We start from the raw sequence: 7,750 nt of genomic DNA on the forward strand, positions 1-7,750 counted from the left end.
ACAGATCCCATCTCCTCGCGCCCCGCAGATCCCGTCTCCTCGCGCCCCACAGATCCCATCTCCTCGCGCCCCACAGATCCCGTCTCCTCGCGCCCCACAGATCCCATCTCCTCGTGCCCCACAGATCCCATCTCCTCGCGCCCCGCAGATCCCATCTCCTCGCGCCCCGCAGATCCCGTCTCCTCGCGCCCCGCAGATCCCATCTCCTTGTGCCCCACAGATCCCGTCTCCTCGCGCCCCACAGATCCCGTCTCCTCATGCCCCGCAGATCCCATCTCCTCGTGCCCCGCAGATCCCATCTCCTCGCGCCCCGCAGATCCCGTCTCCTCGCGCCCCGCAGATCCCGTCTCCTCGCGCCCCGCAGATCCCGTCTCCTCGCGCCCCGCAGATCCCGTCTCCTCGCGCCCCACAGATCCCGTCTCCTCGCGCCCCACAGATCCCATCTCCTCGCGCCCCACAGATCCCGTCTCCTCGCGCCCCACAGATCCCATCTCCTCGTGCCCCACAGATCCCATCTCCTCGCGCCCCGCAGATCCCATCTCCTCGCGCCCCGCAGATCCCGTCTCCTTGTGCCCCACAGATCCCATCTCCTCGCGCCCCACAGATCCCGTCTCCTCGCGCCCCACAGATCCCGTCTCCTCATGCCCCGCAGATCCCATCTCCTCGTGCCCCGCAGATCCCATCTCCTCGCGCCCCGCAGATCCCGTCTCCTCGCGCCCCGCAGATCCCGTCTCCTCGTGCCCCGCAGATCCCGTCTCCTCGCGCCCCGCAGATCCCGTCTCCTCGCGCCCCGCAGATCCCGTCTCCTCGCGCCCCGCCTGCCCAGCCCTCCCCGTCTTGCTCTTCCCCTCTGGCTCTTCCCCCTCACAGCACAACCGGGGGGTCATCACTCCCGTCTGAAATCCAGCCCCCTCTCCCCACGCATGTGTGTGTGGAGCCGGGATGGGCAACGCACTCAGTTCCTGCCCCTGGAGTTTCTCTCCTCCCCTCCTGCCCCTGCAAACAGTCGTCTCTTTCCTGGCAGCTCTCAAAAGCCGCCCGCCATCCTGCGCCCCCTGCACCCGGCGGCCACGTGGGCCGCAGTCGGCCCTGCGCTTCCCCTCCCCTCCCCTCCGTGTCCGCCTCCTCCTGCCTCCCACTGCTTCACTGTCCTTGGAGGCTCCTCTTCCGCCGCCTCCCCCTGCCGTGGGGTTTCCCGGGCGGTGTCCCTTCCCCCGGCTCGCCCCCTCTCCGCCTTGTCTTGGGGTAACCGCATCCACAGGCCGTTCCAGGCCCCGACTCACAGACCTACCTCTCACCAGACAGCCCCTCCTCCCTCTTGTTCAGACAGGGCCCCCCTGAAAACCTCCAGCAGGCTTCGGCGGACCCCTTGAAACCTGCTTGCAGGCCTTTGCGGGAGCACCCCTGCCTGAGACCCGCCGGTTCAGACCCCCTCCCAGGTGCTCCCAGCTGGGGGCCGGTTCTTGCAGTCTCGTCCGCCGGCCACGTCCCAGATCCAGCCCTGCACCTCAGCCTCTGGTCGTCTTGCTTGGTGCCCTGTCCATAGGGTGGCCAGGTGTCTGGTTTTGAACCGAACGGTCCAGTATCTGAGCAGACAGAAAGTCTGGGAAACAAATGGAGAAACTAGAATTGTCCGGGATTTTCTAGCTCCGACGGAATGTCGATTGTGATGTCGTGTCAAGGTGTCCGGTATCTTTGCTGAAACCCTCTGGCAGCCCTCCTCATCCACCGTGCTGCCCTTGCCAGACGCTTGCCTGCCCCACGCGGATCCAGCCTAGCAGTTCTCAGACGGGGGGCAGGACCCCCATGTGGGTCGCGACCCTGTTGGAACGGGCGTTTAGACTTGCGGGGACCCAGGCCTAAAGCTGAAGTCTGAGCTTCAGCCACAAGCTCCCCTGTGTGGCTAATCCCCAGCCACCCACCCCCCCGTGCCGGCGACCTACCTGCTCCTGCCTCCGCCAGCCCACCTGGCTGCTTGTTCCACCTGCAACCAGACCCCTTTGCACGTTCCCCCAGGCGGCTCCTCGGGCGGGGAGGTGCGAGCTCTCCCCATAAGCAGCCAGCGAACTGCCCCAGCGCCCCCCCTCACGCTCCCTGGCCACGCTCCCCCCGGGGCCCCTGCCAGCGTCTGCATCCGGGGGGCCCAGACCACTGCCCGCCCTGCTGACTGTCTCGTTATTCCCTTGGCCTCCCCATCCAGCCCTTGCCTCCTGTTTCGACCGGCAGCTGCTGCCTTTGCGTGCTGCGTGTGTGCAGCACCTTGCACGCCGGCCCACGATTGCAAAGTGCTGTTTTTCCTGGCTCTCGGGGCCCAGTTCCAGCCGCTCGCCCAGCTCCTCCCCCCGGAGCTTGACGCAGAAGAAGGGAGTTTTGGCTCTTTTTAAAGCTAAATTTACCTCCCATTGTACGGGGCCCGTCACACGAAGCAAACGCGTCTTTCCCAGCACGTTTCCATTGGCCAAGCTGTAATTATCCCCCCCCCCTCCCGCCTTCCTTCCCTCCTGCCCTGTTTCCTGTTCATGGAACGTGGGGGAGAGATGTCAGCAATTGTTTAAATGCTGCTTAAATCATCGGGGCTGGCAGCCCAGCTCTGAGAACAGAGTTCCCGCGTTCCCGCTGGCCCGGGGTTGGCGGCCTTTCTGCTCCAGCCCCCAGCAAACCACAGGAGCCTCGTGCAGCAGAGGTGAGCAGCAATGGAAGCCAGCAGCCAGCGGCAGGGCCCGGGATGTCTTTTGTGCTGCTTTATGATGCAAACAGGGGTGGGGGAAAGCCAAGGTTTGGCCCATATGCATCTGTTAGAACTTCAGCTCTCGTCTACGCTCCTTTTCTCAGAGTGACTCTAGAGCTAATGGAGAGCTGGGCTCTAGGCCCAGCTTCGCCACTGCCTCACCAGATAACCTTGGGCAAGTCACTTCCTTACCCCGGGCCTCAGTTTCCCCACCTGTAAAATGGAGTGAATGATTCTTAATAGAGTTCTGACATCTAGCCCCAGACCTGTGAGAGCTGCTGAATTGCGAAGGGTGAGGATTTTTCCTTCACCACTTATTGGGTTTGGTGGGTGTAGTAAGATAAAGGCCTAAAACATTAGCCCATGAAGCACAGGCCTGCTCTGAGACCTGAGGCCTAGCTAGCAATGGACAAAACATGGCTAACATAAAGCAAAGCTAAGCTGTGAGCAAGAGGAAGGCCCCAGCTCACAGAGCATGGCATGAACAGGGCTGAGAGTGCAAAACACTAAGTGGTGCTAGGTACTGACTGCAGAACAAGAATGGGTACCGGTCAGGAGTTGAAATTCCATGGTACCACTAGCTCATTAGAAAAGACCTGGGTACCCACGGCTCATAGATACAGACCCAGCTTCAGGACAGGGTCTAAAAGGACAGCGTGATGGATAGAGAGGAGCTAATCGAACCACGAGGTGCAGGGTGATGGGTGGTACCTGACAGCGTCAGAGGGTGGTAACCTGACACGTCAGCGGTGAGGTGTGATCTGTTTGTACCTGTATATAAAGTGGTGTGTTGGGGGAAGAGTCTTTGGATGACCTAGGGGGCAGTGGAAATTTCCCACTGACTGAGTCATTCCGTTGTGGCGAATCCATATGCGTAGTGGTTCAGTAGAGTCTACCGACAACTCTGACTGTACTTGGCTTTACAGTAAACCTGGCCTGGCCCCTCCGATCCTTATCTGGTTTGTGGTCTTTGGGTTCGCTGTGCAGACGGCACACATCACTGCGCGCGCACAAGCATCCTTCTGGTTACCGTCATCCATGGAGCTAAAGACCTGCGAGGCCCTTGGCCGTAAATCCCCACCACTCTCCTGAAGAACTACAGTGCAGAGGGTGCTTAGTACGCACATTTAATTCAAGTGGCCAATGAACCCTGGGGAGAAAACAAATTGCTGCGAAGGGTTTGACATGCCTCCCCTTGCCCACGCCCTGTCACTGTGGGCTCCCATGGGCGATGCCCTGACCCCAACAAGAACCCGCACGTGAGCTTCTGGATTGGTCAAGCTGCCCATCCTGGCCAAAAACTCTTTGGGTCGTAAGGTGGCCACAGAGCCACGGCAGTGAGAACCGTTGTCGAAGGCAGCCGAGTGCCACGCCTTTTACGAGAATTGTCTGTAGCCAAGACCCAGCCGTGCACTTTCTGATGGGCCTTCTACAGCGCCCGCGGGGGGCGTGGCTAGCGCCCAGGAGAGACACGGCGCGGCGCAAGGGTGTTTCTAAATGGCATGAGGCTACGACGAAGGGAAACTTTTCTCCCGCCCTCGAAGAAACCAAACGCGCTTGGGGCGAGAGAGCAGCGCTCAGCCGATCCACAACTCTGCTAGCAGCCTCGCCTCTGCCACGGGGACGGACGCGCCCTCCAGGGAGACGACGCCAGCCCCCTGCCTCGATTTACATAAGTTCAAACCAAAGCATTCAGAGCCCTCCGGCAAATTGTGTAACACACACACACACACACACACACACACACACACACACACACACACACACACACACACACACACACACACACACACACACACACACACACACACACACACCCTGCCTGGCCATGTGGGCTCAGAGTCACCTCATAATTATCCTGCTGGGAAATCAAGTTCCCAGGCTGGGGACTGAGGTCTGGAGCTGTCATGGGGCCGGAGGCGGCAATGAGGGTTGGGGTGGGTGGAGGAAAGGGAAGTTACAGGGTCATTTTAAACCAGAGGAAGGGAACCTCAGGCCCCCAGCTGCCCCCCCACCCGCATTGGGGTCCAGCCCTCCCTCCCCCGCCGCCCCACTGCAGGGCTGGAGCACACAAATCTCCTAGGCTGGGCCCCCAGGCTCTGTTCGGGAGGGGAATGTGGGGCTCAGTCGGGGCCCACATCCGGGAGGGTTTGAGGGTTTTTTTACGTCTCACTTGTGCGTGTCCCCCAACTGATTTTTCTGGGGGGCAGCAGCCTCCGACCCAAAAAAGGTTCCGCACCCCCCCCGTTTTACACCGTTTGTGCGACTGGGGGGGCATCAAACCTGCCCCAGGCCCCCTCCCTCCACTCTCTTGGGGGGGAGACGCAGACCCTGGCCGTGGCCGCAAGGAGCATCGGGCGCCGGTACGAGATACCAGCTGGCAGGTCCCGCAGCCCCCGGCTTCCCCAGCCAGGCCTGTCTCTGTCCCCGCCGCCGAAGGCTCTGGCAGAATCGGCGCTTCCACAAGGGACTCTGCCGTCTGCTGTTATTCGTACAAGGCTCTAGGGCAGCCATGAGAGGGTGGGGGGCGGGGGAGGCTCTTTCTCAGTCGGGCGCTGGGGGTGGGGGGGGGGGGGTTGTTGCTTTCTTTGCTTGTTTTTTACTGTTTTTTGCTTCTCGCTTGTGTGTGGCCCTCAGCTGTTGGGTCAGCGCCCCCCCCCCAAAAAAAAAATCACGTTCCCTGACCCTGCTCTCCAGACGTGCTCGACTATCCCCGCGCCCGGGGCTGGCGCCTGTCGGAAGCGCCTGTGCCCAGTTGCACAGAGGAGGCGGTCGCCGGCCCAAAGGGGTGAAAATCCAGGCGCCGTCTGCCCGCCAGCTGAGTCCAGCACACGGCGGCGCTGGGGACGGTGCTTTTCTGGGCATTTCTGGCCCTAGTCCCACCCCTCCACCGAAAGTTCCTTCTGCAGCGAGTTTCCGTTTCGCTTCCCCGGCTGCAGGGAGGCCCCCTCCCGTTGAAACTTCCCCGTTTCCTCGCTTACCCGCCCCCCGCCAAGGAGCTAACCCGCTCTGGGGGGGGGGGCGTCTGCCGCCAGCCTGTGGGTGGTGCCCAGGGCCAAGCGGCGGGCGAAAGCGCCAACGTCCCTCGACGGGCGGCTGCCCAGCTGGCGCTCACCAAGGCGGCTGCTCCGTCCGCAGGCAGGGCTGGAGGAGAGACCCCTTTGGCAGAGCGGCAGGGCCGAGAGGCCAGCGTCTGGCCGGTGCCCACCCGTCTTTCTCCAGCACCCTTGGGCAGCTCTGGCCTGGGAGCAGATGCTGAGCAAGGGGAAGAAGGATCAATACCCCCCCCAATATCCCCCCCGCGCCTGGCGTCCACTGAGATTAGAAGGTCGGGGGGCGGGACAGCCTTTGAGTCCTGCGTTGTCCCAGCTGGCACGGGGGGGGCTGCTCCCTGTGGGGGCTCTAGCTCCGTTCGGACACTTGCTGGCCGCTCCGGAGGGATGCGCCCGCGCTGGGGAGGGGCCGGAAGGTTTCAGGGCCCAGTGGCTGAGGCAGGAAGCCCAGGGGAGCAGAGTTGCCTTGGGAGTCCGCTCCTGAGTGGGGAAAGCAGCAGCCGGGAGAGAGGCGGGCCCCTGTGGTAGAGGGATCCGGGGGAAGCCCCGAGCGCTGCTCCCTGCCAGAGCTGGGAAGGCCTGAGCAGAGCCGGGCAAGGGCCCAGGCAGGCCAGGGTAGGAAGACGTCCAGGCAAGCAGCCAGTCCGAGGCAGCAGCCCGTCTGCCCACAGCATGGGCCCTAGGGTGTCTGCAAGCCCCAGGAAAGGGAGGGCCAGGCTGCCCTCCTCTCCCCAGCAAGGGGGTGGAGACCAGGGTGCCCCAGCATCCAGGCCTGAGGATCCGACTCCAGCGCCTCAGCAGATTGGTTGGTGGATTTTCGGAACAAGGGGACGTCCCCGTGGCAAAGCAAACCCCACCGGGGGGGGGCTGCCTCTCCGAGCCTGGCCCACCGCACGGAACGGAGCAGGGTCGCCATTCGGGCTCCGAAACCCGGCGAGAGGGCTGGGCCTTGGAGTCCAGGCTGCGGCCCGAGCAGGAACCGCATGCATGGACCCAGCTCCGCCGGGGGGTTGCCATGTAGACGTACCCAGCGGAGTCATGAGAAGGCTCCTGCAGGGCTGGAGGGGCCAGCCCCAGAGCGGGGGCCTGTTAATGCTAAACCCCCCCCCCCCCCCCCCCGGGCCTGCAGAGACGCACCAGCCGGTGGCTCGCTCGGCTCCCCGCAGGCCGCAGGGCTGGGCGGTGGGGGGCTGCTTAGCCCTGGCCTACCCGCCCACCTCCCAGCGGAGACAGCGCCCTGCTGAGGGCAGAGCCCCCGGGCGTCCGCGGGGGCAGCGGGTTCCCGATGCTCCAGCCCTGCGCCTTGGCGGGGAGCCGCTACTTCCTTCTGCGCCTGCACAAAGCTCTCAGCGTTGGGCGGGAGGGAACGGCCCCGGCTGCCCCAGCTCAGGCGCCCCGAGCCACAGGGGCCGGGGAAGTACCTGCCCTGGGCCACAGGAGGAAGCTGGGTTTGCCAAGTTTCTGATCTGAGGGACTCAGCCTCCCGGAGAGTCCCAGGCAGGGAGCTTCTCGGAGCAGAAAAGCCAAGTCCCGCTTGGCTTCCTAGTGCCCGGGCGGCTCTGGGCAGCCGCGGCCCCGCATGTTGCTGGGGACCCTCTAATCCCGCGGCGTCCAGCCCGCCGGCCCCGAGCCACAGGTGGCGATTTGGCTGGTTGCGTGTGGCTAGCTCGCGATAGCGGCTACTGCTTCAGAACTCGGACGCCACGGCTCTCATCGCTGGCCAGGGGGCGTGCATATAATGCCCAGACGCTCTGCCTGGCTGCAGCCCATCAACTGAGGCCTGGAGCCTGCAGTCTTAGGAGCAGCCCCAGGGGTGTGGAGCACTTCCCCCACTGTCAGAGCAGAGCTCCCTGGCAGCTGAGCACTTGGGCATCCTCCTACGAGAGATTAAAATGCCGCCCAGCTGATTAGCAGAGCGTCCACAGCCGCCAGCAGGTGTTTCTCCTGGTGGTGCACCCCTGCACATGTC

Source organism: Pelodiscus sinensis, chromosome 19 (assembly GCF_049634645.1).
Source record: "Pelodiscus sinensis isolate JC-2024 chromosome 19, ASM4963464v1, whole genome shotgun sequence".
In the NCBI taxonomy this organism is placed as follows: Eukaryota; Metazoa; Chordata; order Testudines; family Trionychidae; genus Pelodiscus; species Pelodiscus sinensis.